The sequence below is a fragment of the Anas acuta genome, chromosome 8, assembly GCF_963932015.1.
Source record: "Anas acuta chromosome 8, bAnaAcu1.1, whole genome shotgun sequence".
NCBI classification, from domain to species: domain Eukaryota; kingdom Metazoa; phylum Chordata; class Aves; order Anseriformes; family Anatidae; genus Anas; species Anas acuta.
In genome coordinates, this window is record NC_088986.1 from 2,038,921 (window position 1) to 2,058,094 (window position 19,174).

General features: G+C 47.1%; 1 long non-coding RNA gene across 1 annotated transcript in view; it reads left to right on the plus strand.

The window, feature by feature from the left end:
* LOC137860187 (uncharacterized) overlaps positions 1-19,147 on the plus strand; it is a 62,428-nt gene extending 43,281 nt beyond the window's left edge. Inside the window, exons 6-7 of the long non-coding RNA XR_011098765.1 lie at positions 15,977-16,034; positions 17,524-19,147. This is a non-coding gene — a long non-coding RNA (uncharacterized lncRNA). The remainder of the gene's footprint in view (positions 1-15,976; positions 16,035-17,523) is intronic.
* Positions 19,148-19,174: the final 27 nt, after the last annotated feature.

Genomic DNA, 19,174 nt, shown 5'->3' on the forward strand with positions numbered 1-19,174 from the left:
TGGGAGTTGACCTTCCTCAGCATGTGGCCATGGAGTCCAGGGATCTCTCCTGTCGAATGTTGATGTGTCAGGGGTCTGTGTCCAGCGCTGAGGCTAGGAGAGAAGCAAATAGGGGCAACAAGACATCCGTGGGGTTGGTGCCAGCGGCACAATATAGGAAGGGGCTGGGAGTTGACCTTCCTTAGCCGTGGAGTTCAGGGATCTCTCCTGTCAAATGTTGTGTCCTGGGCTTGTGTCCAGCGCTGAGGCTAGGAGAGAAGCAAATACGGGCAACAAGACATCAGTGGGGTTGGTGCCAGCGGCACAATATAGGAAGGGGCTGGGAGTTGACCTTCCTTAGCCATGGAGTCCAGGGATCTCTCCTGTAGAATGTTGTCCTGTCATGGGCTCGCGTCTGTGTCCAGCGCTGAGGCTAGGAGAGAAGCAAATACGGGCAACAAGACATCAGTGGGGTTGGTGCCAGCGGCACAATATAGGAAGGGGCTGGGAGTTGACCTTCCTTATCATGTGGCCGTGGAGTCCAGGGATCTCTCCTGTAGAAGCTGACACGTCTCCAGCGGAGTGCTGGAAGAAGGCTGTAGCCATGGTCTTGCTCTGTCCTTTTCCAGGATTCTATCTGTAGTAATAAATAATAAAAAAAAAAAACAGCTGGAGGAGAGCGGCCTCCCTTCATTGCCATGGGGGGCCTCTCCTCTCCCTCCTCAGCCCACACTCATCTGGCTGCTCCTCGGCCGGACTGGCCAGACTGGCCTGCTGCGGCCCTTTTATAGCTGCTCCCCCTGTGACACGGCCACCGCCAACATTCTGTCCCCTGTTACATGGCCATGGCATCACCAGGACCCGTGCCCACTGAGCAGAAGAAGCAGTTAAATAAAATAAAGTAAAATAAAAATATAACAACAACCAACAGCCACTTGTAATAATGGGGAGGGAAATTCAGCAGCTGTAAGATCGGTTTGAAGATCAGCAGCTCAGCAAAGGTTAAAAGAGCATCAAATCCTGCAGGCACTGCCTCCCCACTGCCACATTTTAAAGATTCGTGTGGTACTTGCTGCTGAGATTTGTGGGCTTGAAGGCTCAATTGCAGCAGAAAAATGTTTGCTGTCTGGAGGTGATACTTCACACTTTGGGTATGAAAGATGCCCAGTGCCCAACCCTGTGTCCACAAGTGCCTGAGAGTGCTGAGGGTGTCTCAGCCAGAGCTGTCGACTTGCATTGTTCTTTCTCTTACGTGAACCAAAGATTTTGCCAGTGGCTGTCCTGTGCTGCACCCTCGAGTGGGACTCAAGAACAAAACCCGTAAATGATCTTCCACCTGCTTGATTCACTGCAGACTGTTACATCCTCTATAGAGGGTGGCAAGAAGATGGCAAGAGGCAGCAGGCACAAAGCAAAACCCGGAGGGGGTTTCCTCTGAACATCAGGAAACGTTTTGGTGCTGTGCACGGGCTGCCCGGAGAGGTGGCTCAGTCTCTGTCCTTGGACGTCTTCAAAAGACGGCTGGGTATGGTCATGGGCACCCAGCTCTGGTGGTCCTGCTTGAGCAGGGGTTGGCCTCCAGCCTCTGCCGGTCTGTGATTCTGCAATTTTGGGAAATATCCTAGAGACTCAAAATGCAGAAAAGATGCGGTAAATCCCTAGTGAGAATGTATGGATGCTGCCTTCAGAGAAATGTAGTTGAATCACCAATATGTTGACCTAAGTAGAAAACGTAGTTCCTTTTTGTTTCCCCGATGTAAAATTCTGTCGTGTTACAAGTAGTGAGGTTTTGTATATCTACGTTTCTCCGATTTTTAAGTGTATATTGCAGCATTTCTTTTTATGTACTGTGTCTTCAGAGTGAATCCCAAACTCTTATTTTTCCTCTAACTTCTACTGCTGGGTTTTGTGTTGTTTTTTCTTAGAGGTGAGGGGGGCTATAGCACTTATTTGTAAAGTAGTAAGTGATGTAACTTGTTTTGGTCTATTACAGCATTTGTTACTCTGTTAAATGGAGAGCAGGCTCAAAATGTGATTTGGAAATTTCACCAGTATTCTCTTCGGGGAAAAGAAATATCCGTGCAACTCCAACCAACGGATGCTTTGCTGTGCATCACTAATTTGCCCGTTTCGTTTACGTTAGAAGAGTTTGAAGAACTTGTACGTGCTTATGGCAATGTCGAGAGGTGTTTTTTGGTGTATAATGAAGTTACTGGACATTACAAGGGCTTCTAAAGGGGGAAAAAAATAAAAGGCATTGTATAAGTAATTGTACTAGGACATCTGATTTACGACAAAGAATTCTGTGCTGCTGTTAGGTTCAGGATAGCTAGGAATATTGTGTGCTTTTTGACTCTTACAAAAGTGATAACTGTGTTTTAGGTTGGATGTTAGAAAGAACTTCTTTACCGAAAGGGTTGTGAGGCATTGGAACGGGCTGCCCAGGGAAGTGGTGGAGTCACCATCCCCGCAGGTCTTTAAAAGACGTTTAGATGTAGAGCTTAGGGATATGGTTTAGTGGGGACTGTTAGTGTTAGGTCAGAGGTTGGACTCAGTGGTCTTGAGGTCTCTTCCAACCTAGAAATTCTGTGATTCTGTGAAAGTGTGAAGGGATAACAATACCTTTTGTGGGTTGGTTTTCCAGTTTCATTTTATTTTCAAGATAGAATGTTCTAGCTTTTTGAGTTCTTCCCAAAGAAATTAATTCTAGACATGTGTAGGAACAGTTTAATATTTTATGCATACAAGGGATTGAAGTGTAAATATGGCCTCATGGCTGAACAATGGTATTATTAACTTTCCATTGGTCTTTGCGGGAGAACAGCATACAGGAAATCAGCAGGAAACGACTAAAAGATACTTCATCACAATTCATAGTGGTTCTCAAAATTACATTTTATTAAGAAAAGTTCTTTTATGAAGAAAAGGTTGCATATAGACAAGTTCATATAGCAAGTGTTAGGTGTTGCAGAATTCTCGTCCGCAGCTGATGGCACCATCTGCTCCTCTGTAGGACTGTCCCGTATGATGTTGCTGCGTCTCCAGCGGTGCATCAAGGAGAGGCGGCCAGGAGCGTGGTATCATGGGCTCGTGTCCATGTCCAGCGCTGAGGCTAGCAGAGAAGCAAAAGCACTAACAAGCGAACCCCTGTGTGTTGTGCCACCCCCCTCCTGGGCCCACCCTGTCACCAGCCCCACTCTGATGTGGCCGTGACATCAGTGGGGCTGGTGCCAGCGGCACAGTGTGGGAAGGGACTGGGAGTTGACCTTCCTCAGCATGTGGCCATGGAGTCCAGGGATCTCTCCTGTAGAATATTGACATGTCATGGGCTCACGTCCGTGTCCAGCGGTGAGGCTAGGAGAGAAGCACAGGCAACAAGAGAAGCGCCATGTGTACTACCAGGCCTCTCCTGGGCCCACCCTGTCACCAGCCCCACTCTGATGTGGCCGCGACATCAGTGGGGCTGGTGCCAGTGGCACAGCGTGGGAAGGGGCTGGGAGTTGACCTTCCTCAGCATGTGGCCATGGAGTCCAGGGATCTCTCCTGTCGAATGTTGATGTGTCAGGGGTCTGTGTCCAGCGCTGAGGCTAGGAGAGAAGCAAATAGGGGCAACAAGACATCCGTGGGGTTGGTGCCAGCGGCACAATATAGGAAGGGGCTGGGAGTTGACCTTCCTTAGCCATGGAGTTCAGGGATCTCTCCTGTCAAATGTTGTGTCCTGGGCTTGTGTCCAGCGCTGAGGCTAGGAGAGAAGCAAATACGGGCAATAAGACATCAGTGGGGTTGGTGCCAGCGGCACAATATAGGAAGGGGCTGGGAGTTGACCTTCCTTAGCCATGGAGTCCAGGGATCTCTCCTGTAGAATGTTGTCCTGTCATGGGCTCGCGTCTGTGTCCAGCGCTGAGGCTAGGAGAGAAGCAAATACGGGCAACAAGACATCAGTGGGGTTGGTGCCAGCGGCACAATATAGGAAGGGGCTGGGAGTTGACCTTCCTTATCATGTGGCCGTGGAGTCCAGGGATCTCTCCTGTAGAAGCTGACACGTCTCCAGCGGAGTGCTGGAAGAAGGCTGTAGCCATGGTCTTGCTCTGTCCTTTTCCAGGATTCTATCTGTAGTAATAAATAATAAAAAAAAAAAACAGCTGGAGGAGAGCGGCCTCCCTTCATTGCCATGGGGGGCCTCTCCTCTCCCTCCTCAGCCCACACTCATCTGGCTGCTCCTCGGCCGGACTGGCCAGACTGGCCTGCTGCGGCCCTTTTATAGCTGCTCCCCCTGTGACACGGCCACCGCCAACATTCTGTCCCCTGTTACATGGCCATGGCATCACCAGGACCCGTGCCCACTGAGCAGAAGAAGCAGTTAAATAAAATAAAGTAAAATAAAAATATAACAACAACCAACAGCCACTTGTAATAATGGGGAGGGAAATTCAGCAGCTGTAAGATCGGTTTGAAGATCAGCAGCTCAGCAAAGGTTAAAAGAGCATCAAATCCTGCAGGCACTGCCTCCCCACTGCCACATTTTAAAGATTCGTGTGGTACTTGCTGCTGAGATTTGTGGGCTTGAAGGCTCAATTGCAGCAGAAAAATGTTTGCTGTCTGGAGGTGATACTTCACACTTTGGGTATGAAAGATGCCCAGTGCCCAACCCTGTGTCCACAAGTGCCTGACAGTGCTGAGGGTGTCTCAGCCAGAGCTGTAGACTTGCATTGTTCTTTCTCTTACGTGAACCAAAGATTTTGCCAGTGGCTGTCCTGTGCTGCACCCTCGAGTGGGACTCAAGAACAAAACCCGTAAATGATCTTCCACCTGCTTGATTCACTGCAGACTGTTACATCCTCTATAGAGGGTGGCAAGAAGATGGCAAGAGGCAGCAGGCACAAAGCAAAACCCGGAGGGGGTTTCCTCTGAACATCAGGAAACGTTTTGGCGCTGTGCACGGGCTGCCCGGAGAGGTGGCTCAGTCTCTGTCCTTGGACGTCTTCAAAAGACGGCTGGGTATGGTCATGGGCACCCAGCTCTGGTGGTCCTGCTTGAGCAGGGGTTGGCCTGCAGCCTCTGCCGGTCTGTGATTCTGCAATTTTGGGAAATATCCTAGAGACTCAAAATGCAGAAAAGATGCGGTAAATCCCTAGTGAGAATGTATGGATGCTGCCTTCAAAGAAATTGAGTTGAATCACCAATATGTTGACCTAAGTAGAAAACGTAGTTCCTTTTTGTTTCCCCGATGTAAAATTCTGTCGTGTTACAAGTAGTGAGGTTTTGTATATCTACGTTTCTCCGATTTTTAAGTGTATATTGCAGCATTTCTTTTTATGTACTGTGTCTTCAGAGTGAATCCCAAACTCTTATTTTTCCTCTAACTTCTACTGCTGGGTTTTGTGTTGTTTTTTCTTAGAGGTGAGGGGGGCTATAGCACTTATTTGTAAAGTAGTAAGTGATGTAACTTGTTTTGGTCTCTTACAGCATTTGTTACTCTGTTAAATGGAGAGCAGGCTCAAAATGTGATTTGGAAATTTCACCAGTATTCTCTTCGGGGAAAAGAAATATCCGTGCAACTCCAACCAACGGATGCTTTGCTGTGCATCACTAATTTGCCCGTTTCGTTTACGTTAGAAGAGTTTGAAGAACTTGTACGTGCTTATGGCAATGTCGAGAGGTGTTTTTTGGTGTATAATGAAGTTACTGGACATTCCAAGGGCTTCTAAAGGGGGAAAAAAATAAAAGGCATTGTATAAGTAATTGTACTAGGACATCTGATTTACGACAAAGAATTTTGTGCTGCTGTTAGGTTCAGGATAGCTAGGAATATTGTGTGCTTTTTAACTCTTACAAAAGTGATAACTGTGTTTTAGGTTGGATGTTAGAAAGAACTTCTTTACCGAAAGGGTTGTGAGGCATTGGAACGGGCTGCCCAGGGAAGTGGTGGAGTCACCATCCCCGCAGGTCTTTAAAAGACGTTTAGATGTAGAGCTTAGGGATATGGTTTAGTGGGGACTGTTAGTGTTAGGTCAGAGGTTGGACTCAGTGGTCTTGAGGTCTCTTCCAACCTAGAAATTCTGTGATTCTGTGAAAGTGTGAAGGGATAACAATACCTTTTGTGGGTTGGTTTTCCAGTTTCATTTTATTTTCAAGATAGAATGTTCTAGCTTTTTGAGTTCTTCCCAAAGAAATTAATTCTAGACATGTGTAGGAACAGTTTAATATTTTATGCATACAAGGGATTGAAGTGTAAATATGGCCTCATGGCTGAACAATGGTATTATTAACTTTCCATTGGTCTTTGCGGGAGAACAGCATACAGGAAATCAGCAGGAAACGACTAAAAGATACTTCATCACAATTCATAGTGGTTCTCAAAATTACATTTTATTAAGAAAAGTTCTTTTATGAAGAAAAGGTTGCATATAGACAAGTTCCTATAGCAAGTGTTAGGTGTTGCAGAATTCTCGTCCGCAGCTGATGGCACCATCTGCTCCTCTGTAGGACTGTCCCGTATGATGTTGCTGCGACTCCAGCGGTGCATCAAGGAGAGGCGGCCAGGAGCGTGGTATCATGGGCTCGTGTCCATGTCCAGCGCTGAGGCTAGCAGAGAAGCAAAAGCACTAACAAGCGAACCCCTGTGTGTTGTGCCACCCCCCTCCTGGGCCCACCCTGTCACCAGCCCCACTCTGATGTGGCCGTGACATCAGTGGGGCTGGTGCCAGCGGCACAGTGTGGGAAGGGACTGGGAGTTGACCTTCCTCAGCATGTGGCCATGGAGTCCAGGGATCTCTCCTGTCGAATGTTGATGTGTCAGGGGTCTGTGTCCAGCGCTGAGGCTAGGAGAGAAGCAAATAGGGGCAACAAGACATCCGTGGGGTTGGTGCCAGCGGCACAATATAGGAAGGGGCTGGGAGTTGACCTTCCTTAGCCATGGAGTCCAGGGATCTCTCCTGTCGAATGTTGTCCTGTCATGGGCTCGCGTCTGTGTCCAGCGCTGAGGCTAGGAGAGAAGCAAATACGGGCAACAAGACATCAGTGGGGTTGGTGCCAGCGGCACAATATGGGAAGGGACTGGGAGTTGACCTTCCTTATCATGTGGCCGTGGAGTCCAGGGATCTCTCCTGTAGAAGCTGACACGTCTCCAGCGGAGCGCTGGAAGAAGGCTGTAGCCATGGTCTTGCTCTGTCCTTTTCCAGGATTCTATCTGTAATAATAAATAATAAAAAAAAAAACAGCTGGAGGGGAGCGGCCGCCCTTCATTGCCATGGGGGGCCTCTCCTCTCCCTCCTCAGCCCACACTCATCTGGCTGCTCCTCGGCCGGACTGGCCGGACTGGCCTGCTGCGGCCCTTTTATAGCAGCTCCCCCTGTGACACGGCCACCGCCAACATTCTGTCCCCTGTTACATGGCCATGGCATCACCAGGACCCGTGCCCACTGAGCAGAAGAAGCAGTTAAATAAAATAAAGTAAAATAAAAATATAACAACAACCAACAGCCACTTGTAATAATGGGGAGGGAAATTCAGCAGCTGTAAGATCGGTTTGAAGATCAGCAGCTCAGCAAAGGTTAAAAGAGCATCAAATCCTGCAGGCACTGCCTCCCCACTGCCACATTTTAAAGATTCGTGTGGTACTTGCTGCTGAGATTTGTGGGCTTGAAGGCTCAATTGCAGCAGAAAAATGTTTGCTGTCTAGAGGTGATACTTCACACTTTGGGTATGAAAGATGCCCAGTGCCCAACCCTGTGTCCACAAGTGCCTGAGAGTGCTGAGGGTGTCTCAGCCAGAGCTGTCGACTTGCATTGTTCTTTCTCTTACGTGAACCAAAGATTTTGCCAGTGGCTGTCCTGTGCTGCACCCTCGAGTGGGACTCAAGAACAAAACCCGTAAATGATCTTCCACCTGCTTGATTTACTGCAGACTGTTACATCCTCTATAGAGGGTGGCAGGAAGATGGCAAGAGGCAGCAGGCACAAAGCAAAACCCGGAGGGGGTTTCCTCTGAACATCAGGAAACGTTTTGGCGCTGTGCACGGGCTGCCCGGAGAGGTGGCTCAGTCTCTGTCCTTGGACGTCTTCAAAAGACGGCTGGGTATGGTCATGGGCACCCAGCTCTGGTGGTCCTGCTTGAGCAGGGGTTGGCCTGCAGCCTCTGCCGGTCTGTGATTCTGCAATTTTGGGAAATATCCTAGAGACTCAAAATGCAGAAAAGATGCGGTAAATCCCTAGTGAGAATGTATGGATGCTGCCTTCAAAGAAATGTAGTTGAATCACCAAGATGTTGACCTAAGTAGAAAACGTAGTTCCTTTTTGTTTCCCCGATGTAAAATTCTGTCGTGTTACAAGTAGTGAGGTTTTGTATATCTACGTTTCTCCGATTTTTAAGTGTATATTGCAGCATTTCTTTTTATGTACTGTGTCTTCAGAGTGAATCCCAAACTCTTATTTTTCCTCTAACTTCTACTGCTGGGTTTTGTGTTGTTTTTTCTTAGAGGTGAGGGGGGCTATAGCACTTATTTGTAAAGTAGTAAGTGATGTAACTTGTTTTGGTCTCTTACAGCATTTGTTACTCTGTTAAATGGAGAGCAGGCTCAAAATGTGATTTGGAAATTTCACCAGTATTCTCTTCGGGGAAAAGAAATATCCGTGCAACTCCAACCAACGGATGCTTTGCTGTGCATCACTAATTTGCCCGTTTCGTTTACGTTAGAAGAGTTTGAAGAACTTGTACGTGCTTATGGCAATGTCGAGAGGTGTTTTTTGGTGTATAATGAAGTTACTGGACATTACAAGGGCTTCTAAAGGGGGAAAAAAATAAAAGGCATTGTATAAGTAATTGTACTAGGACATCTGATTTACGACAAAGAATTCTGTGCTGCTGTTAGGTTCAGGATAGCTAGGAATATTGTGTGCTTTTTAACTCTTACAAAAGTGATAACTGTGTTTTAGGTTGGATGTTAGAAAGAACTTCTTTACCGAAAGGGTTGTGAGGCATTGGAACGGGCTGCCCAGGGAAGTGGTGGAGTCACCATCCCCGCAGGTCTTTAAAAGACGTTTAGATGTAGAGCTTAGGGATATGGTTTAGTGGGGACTGTTAGTGTTAGGTCAGAGGTTGGACTCAGTGGTCTTGAGGTCTCTTCCAACCTAGAAATTCTGTGATTCTGTGAAAGTGTGAAGGGATAACAATACCTTTTGTGGGTTGGTTTTCCAGTTTCATTTTATTTTCAAGATAGAATGTTCTAGCTTTTTGAGTTCTTCCCAAAGAAATTAATTCTAGACATGTGTAGGAACAGTTTAATATTTTATGCATACAAGGGATTGAAGTGTAAATATGGCCTCATGGCTGAACAATGGTATTATTAACTTTCCATTGGTCTTTGCGGGAGAACAGCATACAGGAAATCAGCAGGAAACGACTAAAAGATACTTCATCACAATTCATAGTGGTTCTCAAAATTACATTTTATTAAGAAAAGTTCTTTTATTAAGAAAAGGTTGCATATAGACAAGTTCATATAGCAAGTGTTAGGTGTTGCAGAATTCTCGTCCGCAGCTGATGGCACCATCTGCTCCTCTGTAGGACTGTCCCGTATGATGTTGCTGCGACTCCAGCGGTGCATCAAGGAGAGGCGGCCAGGAGCGTGGCATCATGGGCTCGTGTCCATGTCCAGCGCTGAGGCTAGCAGAGAAGCAAAAGCACTAACAAGCGAACCCCTGTGTGTTGTGCCACCCCCCTCCTGGGCCCACCCTGTCACCAGCCCCACTCTGATGTGGCCGTGACATCAGTGGGGCTGGTGCCAGCGGCACAGTGTGGGAAGGGACTGGGAGTTGACCTTCCTCAGCATGTGGCCATGGAGTCCAGGGATCTCTCCTGTCGAATGTTGATGTGTCAGGGGTCTGTGTCCAGCGCTGAGGCTAGGAGAGAAGCAAATAGGGGCAACAAGACATCCGTGGGGTTGGTGCCAGCGGCACAATATAGGAAGGGGCTGGGAGTTGACCTTCCTTAGCCATGGAGTCCAGGGATCTCTCCTGTCGAATGTTGTCCTGTCATGGGCTCGCGTCTGTGTCCAGCGCTGAGGCTAGGAGAGAAGCAAATACGGGCAACAAGACATCAGTGGGGTTGGTGCCAGCGGCACAATATAGGAAGGGGCTGGGAGTTGACCTTCCTTATCATGTGGCCGTGGAGTCCAGGGATCTCTCCTGTAGAAGCTGACACGTCTCCAGCGGAGCGCTGGAAGAAGGCTGTAGCCATGGTCTTGCTCTGTCCTTTTCCAGGATTCTATCTGTAATAATAAATAATAAAAAAAAAAACAGCTGGAGGAGAGCGGCCGCCCTTCATTGCCATGGGGGGCCTCTCCTCTCCCTCCTCAGCCCACACTCATCTGGCTGCTCCTCGGCCGGACTGGCCGGACTGGCCTGCTGCGGCCCTTTTATAGCAGCTCCCCCTGTGACACGGCCACCGCCAACATTCTGTCCCCTGTGACACGGCCATGGCATCACCAGGACCCGTGCCCACTGAGCAGAAGAAGCAGTTAAATAAAATAAAGTAAAATAAAAATATAACAACAACCAACAGCCACTTGTAATAATGGGGAGGGAAATTCAGCAGCTGTAAGATCGGTTTGAAGATCAGCAGCTCAGCAAAGGTTAAAAGAGCATCAAATCCTGCAGGCACTGCCTCCCCACTGCCACATTTTAAAGATTCGTGTGGTACTTGCTGCTGAGATTTGTGGGCTTGAAGGCTCAATTGCAGCAGAAAAATGTTTGCTGTCTGGAGGTGATACTTCACACTTTGGGTATGAAAGATGCCCAGTGCCCAACCCTGTGTCCACAAGTGCCTGACAGTGCTGAGGGTGTCTCAGCCAGAGCTGTCGACTTGCATTGTTCTTTCTCTTACGTGAACCAAAGATTTTGCCAGTGGCTGTCCTGTGCTGCACCCTCGAGTGGGACTCAAGAACAAAACCCGTAAATTATCTTCCACCTGCTTGATTCACTGCAGACTGTTACATCCTCTATAGAGGGTGGCAGGAAGATGGCAAGAGGCAGCAGGCACAAAGCAAAACCCGGAGGGGGTTTCCTCTGAACATCAGGAAACGTTTTGGCGCTGTGCACGGGCTGCCCGGAGAGGTGGCTCAGTCTCTGTCCTTGGACGTCTTCAAAAGACGGCTGGGTATGGTCATGGGCACCCAGCTCTGGTGGTCCTGCTTGAGCAGGGGTTGGCCTCCAGCCTCTGCCGGTCTGTGATTCTGCAATTTTGGGAAATATCCTAGAGACTCAAAATGCAGAAAAGATGCGGTAAATCCCTAGTGAGAATGTATGGATGCTGCCTTCAAAGAAATGTAGTTGAATCACCAAGATGTTGACCTAAGTAGAAAACGTAGTTCCTTTTTGTTTCCCCGATGTAAAATTCTGTCGTGTTACAAGTAGTGAGGTTTTGTATATCTACGTTTCTCCGATTTTTAAGTGTATATTGCAGCATTTCTTTTTATGTACTGTGTCTTCAGAGTGAATCCCAAACTCTTATTTTTCCTCTAACTTCTACTGCTGGGTTTTGTGTTGTTTTTTCTTAGAGGTGAGGGGGGCTATAGCACTTATTTGTAAAGTAGTAAGTGATGTAACTTGTTTTGGTCTCTTACAGCATTTGTTACTCTGTTAAATGGAGAGCAGGCTCAAAATGTGATTTGGAAATTTCACCAGTATTCTCTTCGGGGAAAAGAAATATCCGTGCAACTCCAACCAACGGATGCTTTGCTGTGCATCACTAATTTGCCCGTTTTGTTTACGTTAGAAGAGTTTGAAGAACTTGTACGTGCTTATGGCAATGTCGATAGGTGTTTTTTGGTGTATAATGAAGTTACTGGACATTACAAGGGCTTCTAAAGGGGGAAAAAAATAAAAGGCATTGTATAAGTAATTGTACTAGGACATCTGATTTACGACAAAGAATTTTGTGCTGCTGTTAGGTTCAGGATAGCTAGGAATATTGTGTGCTTTTTAACTCTTACAAAAGTGATAACTGTGTTTTAGGTTGGATGTTAGAAAGAACTTCTTTACCGAAAGGGTTGTGAGGCATTGGAACGGGCTGCCCAGGGAAGTGGTGGAGTCACCATCCCCGCAGGTCTTTAAAAGACGTTTAGATGTAGAGCTCAGGGATATGGTTTAGTGGGGACTGTTAGTGTTAGGTCAGAGGTTGGACTCAGTGGTCTTGAGGTCTCTTCCAACCTAGAAATTCTGTGATTCTGTGAAAGTGTGAAGGGATAACAATACCTTTTGTGGGTTGGTTTTCCAGTTTCATTTTATTTTCAAGATAGAATGTTCTAGCTTTTTGAGTTCTTCCCAAAGAAATTAATTCTAGACATGTGTAGGAACAGTTTAATATTTTATGCATACAAGGGATTGAAGTGTAAATATGGCCTCATGGCTGAACAATGGTATTATCAACTTTCCATTGGTCTTTGCGGGAGAACAGCATACAGGAAATCAGCAGGAAACGACTAAAAGATACTTCATCACAATTCATAGTGGTTCTCAAAATTACATTTTATTAAGAAAAGTTCTTTTATGAAGAAAAGGTTGCATATAGACAAGTTCCTATAGCAAGTGTTAGGTGTTGCAGAATTCTCGTCCGCAGCTGATGGCACCATCTGCTCCTCTGTAGGACTGTCCCGTATGATGTTGCTGCGTCTCCAGCGGTGCATCAAGGAGAGGCGGCCAGGAGCGTGGTATCATGGGCTCGTGTCCATGTCCAGCGCTGAGGCTAGCAGAGAAGCAAAAGCACTAACAAGCGAACCCCTGTGTGTTGTGCCACCCCCCTCCTGGGCCCACCCTGTCACCAGCCCCACTCTGATGTGGCCGTGACATCAGTGGGGCTGGTGCCAGCGGCACAGCGTGGGAAGGGGCTGGGAGTTGACCTTCCTCAGCATGTGGCCATGGAGTCCAGGGATCTCTCCTGTCGAATGTTGATGTGTCAGGGGTCTGTGTCCAGCGCTGAGGCTAGGAGAGAAGCAAATAGGGGCAACAAGACATCCGTGGGGTTGGTGCCAGCGGCACAATATAGGAAGGGGCTGGGAGTTGACCTTCCTTAGCCATGGAGTTCAGGGATCTCTCCTGTCAAATGTTGTGTCCTGGGCTTGTGTCCAGCGCTGAGGCTAGGAGAGAAGCAAATACGGGCAACAAGACATCAGTGGGGTTGGTGCCAGCGGCACAATATGGGAAGGGGCTGGGAGTTGACCTTCCTTATCATGTGGCCGTGGAGTCCAGGGATCTCTCCTGTAGAAGCAGACACGTCTCCAGCGGAGTGCTGGAAGAAGGCTGTAGCCATGGTCTTGCTCTGTCCTTTTCCAGGATTCTATCTGTAATAATAAATAATAAAAAAAAAAAACAGCTGGAGGAGAGCGGCCGCCCTTCATTGCCATGGGGGGCCTCTCCTCTCCCTCCTCAGCCCACACTCATCTGGCTGCTCCTCGGCCGGACTGGCCGGACTGGCCTGCTGCGGCCCTTTTATAGCAGCTCCCCCTGTGACACGGCCACCGCCAACATTCTGTCCCCTGTTACATGGCCATGGCATCACCAGGACCCGTGCCCACTGAGCAGAAGAAACGGTTAAATAAAATAAAGTAAAATAAAGTAAAATCACAGAATCACAGAATCTCTAGGTTGGAAGAGACCTGAAGATCATCGAGTCCAACCTCTAACCTAACACTAACAGTCCCCACTAAACCATATCCCTAAGCTCTACATCTAAACGTCTTTTAAAGACTTCCAGGGATGGTGACTCCACCACTTCCCTGGGCAGCCCGTTCCAGTGCCTCACAACCCTTTCGGTAAAGAAGTTCTTCCTCACATCCAATCTAAAACTCCCCCGGCGTAACTTAACCCATTCCCCCTCGTCCTGTCACCAGGCACGTGGGAGAACAGGCCAACCCCCACCTCGCTACAGCCTCCTTTAAGGTACCTGCAGAGAGCAATAAGGTCGCCCCTGAGCCTCCTCTTCTCTAGGCTGAACAAGCCCAGCTCCTTCAGCCGCTCCTCGTAGGACTTGTTCTCCAGGCCCCTCACCAGCTTCGTCGCCCTTCTTTGGACCTGCTCAAGCACCTCGATGTCCTTCTTGTAGCGAGGGGCCCAAAACTGAACACAGTACTTGAGGTGCAGCCTCACCAGAGCCGAGTACAGGGGGACGATCACCTCCCTAGCCCTGCTGGTCACAGTGTTTCTGATACAAGCCAGGATGCCGTTGGCCTTCTTGGCCACCTGAGCACACTGCTGGCTCATATTCAGCCGACTGTCCACCATCACTCCCAGGTCCTTCTCTGCCTGGCAGCTCTCCAACCATTCCTCTCCCAGCCTGTAGCTCTGCTTGGGGTTATTGCGCCCCAGGTGCAGGACCCGGCACTTGGCCTTGTTGAACTTCATGCAGTTGACCTCAGCCCATCGGTGCAGCCTATCCAGATCCTCCTGCAGAGCCTTCCTACCCTCGAGCAGATCGACACATGCGCATAGCTTGGTGTCATCTGTGAACTTACTGAGGGTGCACTCAATGCCCTCGTCCAGATCATCGATGAAGATATTAAAGAGGACCGGCCCCAGCACCGAGCCCTGGGGGATGCCACTAGTGACTGGCCTCCAACTGGACTTGACTCCATTTACCATGACTCTTTGGGCCCGGCTATCCAGCCAGTTTCTAACCCAACGCAGCGTGCGCCAGTCCAAGCCAAGAGCAGCCAGTTTCTTGAGGAGAATGCTGTGGGAAACGGTGTCAAAAGCCTTGCTGAAGTCAAGGATATGATCTATACGATTCAGCTGTGCAGGAACAGGATTAATGAAATGTGTTCTGAGGGAGATCACTGGCCTCGTTTAGCAGTGCTGGATTTATGTCACATTAATATGTGATGGTCAAAAAGCACAGTTTAAGAGAACGTGCTAATTTCTCTAGAAACAAGAGCTCTCTCTCAAGGCTACCCATACATTTGTCCTGCTCGGTCTTACCACATCTAAAGCTTGGCTCTCGGTAATCCCCCTGCAAGGACAACAAAATGAGAGCACTCAGAGAAATCAATCGCCCAACCTGTTTCTGGTTAAAGAAATTGCTATCTCAGAATGGTTTCTTAGATGGTGCATCTGAGAAAGTCCTCACAGAAAGAGCACTGGGTATTTTTAGCCCTTCCCTGTTAAACGTAACGTTTAAGTAAGTGGAAGTCAGAGATGGAATCCACATCCAGGACCTATTAGCACTTTACGACATAATTCTTTCTAAATCGCCACTTGTTTGCCTTGTTTTCCATCTTGTTAATACAAGCCATAAATCCGTGTTTAAGTGTTTTTGATGTGTGGCTCGCCCTTGGCTCAGCTGCCTTCTCGTGATTCCCAGAGCTGACAAGAGCTCGGTCCCATCGGGGCGGAGAAGCAGGAGCTGGCTGCAATCACTGGCTCTGGGGGGAACGTTCACTCCCTTACTGCAGAGAAACGGGAAATGCCAGCAGCAATTAAAGGCAGAGTCGCTTTGGGTTGGTTTTATGTTTGTTTGTTAGGGAGCCCTAGCTACGGGCGCATGTGGAGCAGGCTCAGAGGAGGGGTCCGGGAGCCCAGCGAGCAGCCCCAGGAGGCAGGACGAGGGCTGGAGTCAGGGCTGCTGCAAGCAGGGGCTGAGACAGAGCCTGGGACCTTCTGAGCCTTCTTTGTAGGGCTGGGTCCTGTGGGAAAAGAGACACGAGAGCAGACAACGACCCTGTCCTGAGCAAGGAGAGGAGCAGACACCTGCACCGTGGCTCAGGCATCTAGAGGGGGCTGAGTTATCTGACCTCTAGCTGAGGCTATTTGCTGAATCCCAATTAACTTTACACATCGTTCACTTACAAGACTCTACCAGAAAGGCTGCGCATTTTGAAATGATTGTTTCTAATGAATATCTGTCTAGCTATTAAAGAACCTTGTAAACTAATGTGTTCTGCTGTAGATTTCAATTAAACAGCAAAATATTTATTTTTTCTTCTTTTTTTTTTTTTTTTTTTTTTAAGAATGCAGGCTTTCTTGAAGGAGTGGATAGAAGAGAGAGCAGACTCTGGCCTGCCTGAGGTATGTTATTTTGCATAATTTGATTCAAAAGGTAAAATTCACTTTATGCATGAGCAGTATTATGCATTTTTAGTATTTGTAAATGGAGCTAAGAGCAGAGTTCTCTTCCAAAATTTATTACATGGGAGATTGTTTTATTATCATGTCCTTGTCCTAAAAACATCCTAACCCCTCGTTGCAACCGTCAGCAGTTACACTGTTAGAAAAAACAGCACAAAGACAGACTGGCCAGGCAGGGAGACACTAGAGCAAAGCTGTTAAAACAAGGACAAGCTGTGAAGTGCTCTCCTGCAGTGAAGGGTCCTCTGTGAAATGCAGGGACGTGGATTTGTGTGACCACCGTCACCCACATTCCTTGTGGCAGAAGGAACAGACACCGAAGGAGAGGGACAATCCATTGCACAAAGTGACTCACGAGCACGCTCACAGCCGGCCCTCAGCCCTTAGGGGCTGCAGCATCCAACAGGATTTGGCCGCTTGTATCTTTCCTTCCCTGCCCCACTGACCCCAGCACCAAATTCCCACCAGCTTCAAAAAGGAGAACTTGACCAGGAGCCAGTAAGTCACAGTTATTGCAGCTTTTGTTTTTATGTCGTGTAAAGGCCTTTTTTTTTTTTTTTTTTTTTTGATGGAAGACTGGTAACAAAGAGCCTATTACATGGTGAAATACCAGTCTCAGGCAGGAATTAAATGAGTAACAACATCACAAGCCCAGCTTTAATAGTCAAAACAAGAAATAAGCAAATCATATAAATGTCACGACCAACCCTCTTATTTCAAGCACATGCTTTGCAGAGCATGATAAATACCGTTTAACTTCTTTCCAAATCCTCAAGCAAACAAAAACATCCAAGCATGGTGTCATTTATTCATGTTGGCTGAGAAAGTAAGTTTGCCAGTACAGTCGAAAGAGCAGCTCCAAGCAAGTGATAAAAAGCAAAATTCACAGCTGTGGATGGCCGCAGCCATATCCAGCTTGTTAAGAACCCAGCTTTTTAAGAACTCCATAGAAGTGAGAAGTTAAGTTTGAAAGCATGATTTTTTTTTAATTTATTTATTAATTTTGTAACCCAGGAAAACATGCAATTAAAAATACAGTGTAACACAGGCACCTTCCAGGTCAGCTGTTGTAACAACAGCCAACAAAGACACTGTCAGGGTTTCAGACCTCTGCCAGGACAGCTGCGCCCATCATTCTGTGATTTCATTGAAATTCCTAATTTTAATAATGGACAGCAATGCTGTAAGCATGTTTCATAGGAAGAAGTCTTTCCTATATGCAAAGTTCTAAAGTGAGCTTGTGAGATTGTATAATGCACAATTATGTACAATTACGTTAATTAAACATAAATTACTACAATAAACAAAGCTGTAGCTTTAGTCTCACCGGGAAACTAAACCTTCTCCTATCATCTAAGACTTTTTTTTGTTTAGGGGTGGAGGAAGGGGGATATGTATTTATAAACCCCATCTTCTCTCCCTGCTTCAGACAGGGCCAAAAGGCCCCCAGGTGCTGCGGGCCAGCAGGAAGCCGTCTGCACACGCAGACAAGGACTGAGCAACCTCACGGGAGAGGAGGCAGGGAGCAATCAAACAGTCCATTTACAACGAGCCAGCAGAAAGCAGCAGTATCCAGAATGTTTGTTAAAATCTTGAACTGGTGTACAGGGAACATTAATTCCAGAATAGAAAGCAAAGTACCTCCAGCCAAAGTCCTACCTATAGGGCATGAACTGCTGTAAGCAATTTGTGAATATAATTCTCAAAAAGAGAGGCATGGTTAAAAAAACCCTCAACATTAAAAAAAGAAAAAAAAAAAGAGAGAAATACAGCACCAGGCGACAGAAGAAAAATGTTTCTCTCTGAGCGTCCAGCTGATCTTTAAAATCCAATCCCAACTCAGCAGTCAATGCTCCCCTCCATATTTTATCAAGAGACACTTCCCTGTGCAGCCCTCCAGTACGTACTGGTCATGTATTTGCAGAGGCCACTTAAACAAATCAATTAGTCATTAGTACCTGGTGTGCATCCAGCTTAATGAAATAGTCTTTTCATCCATTATCATAGCTCAGACGCGATCCCCGCAGAGTAAATGATGCAGTATCTGAAAAGTCACACTGTGTTAACAATTAAGATCAGAGTTACAGAGATCATTGTAGAGCTTTACATAATTTTCAGTTTAACAGTAACAGCCTCTGCACAGCTTCCCAGGACAAGTTTGTTTGGTTAATGTCTGGGTATTGATGCGCTTAGATTCATTTTATGACTGTTTAATTTTTTAGAAAGTTATCCAAGGTCATAACCAATTAGGAAAGTGACAAGGACTGAATTGACTGTAAAACCAGTTCAAGACTCAAGCGTATTTGTTTTTTTCTCCCCAGCTAAACAAGTTGACAGGAAACGGCTCTGTCTGAGCAGCTACAAAAACAAGGGTGGGAGGAGTAGGAAAAATAAGTCATATCCTATATTATCATAGTATTGCCAAATCCAAAATTAGGTGGAATAAAGGAGTTCAGGAACCAAGTCTCCCATTCAAAATCTAGAGCCTGAAGTCACTCTGTAAGCAGAGTATGAGTTGGGTGAGGCAGCACAGAATGGCAATCCCAAATATTTGTTCTGCAAAACAGGGCAATGATTTTGAATCGGCTGATTTGAAGTTCAAGCATACTCACCTCTTCCAAAGCTTAGATGCTCAAATCAAAGCAATAAAATATCAGAATTTAGAACCCAGACACTGCAGCCACCTTTTCCTCATGGCGGGTGTTTCACAGCCAGGGTTAAACCAAGTGAGCAGGCTTCATTTTCGCAAGCAGCGGTGGGATCAAGATCACCTACTCGGTACTGCCACTAACTGAGCTACAGGAGTAATAGGAAGGAAATTTGGGAAGGGAAAAGAGCTTCGATGCCCTGCTAATGATCACGGGGACAGGTACCAAAACACCTGCAGGTAGCTATGAGATGCATCCTGTGCATATCCAGAAAGGGTGTGAAGATGTGGGAGAACCCCAGCAAGATAGTCCCCAGGGATCACAGTGCCTGAGAACTCCCTCCAAGACCCTATTTTACCCATTAAGAAACATCATCACCGGTACAACAGGCATTTGAACAGCTCATTAACTTCCCCACCCTGGCCATATCTG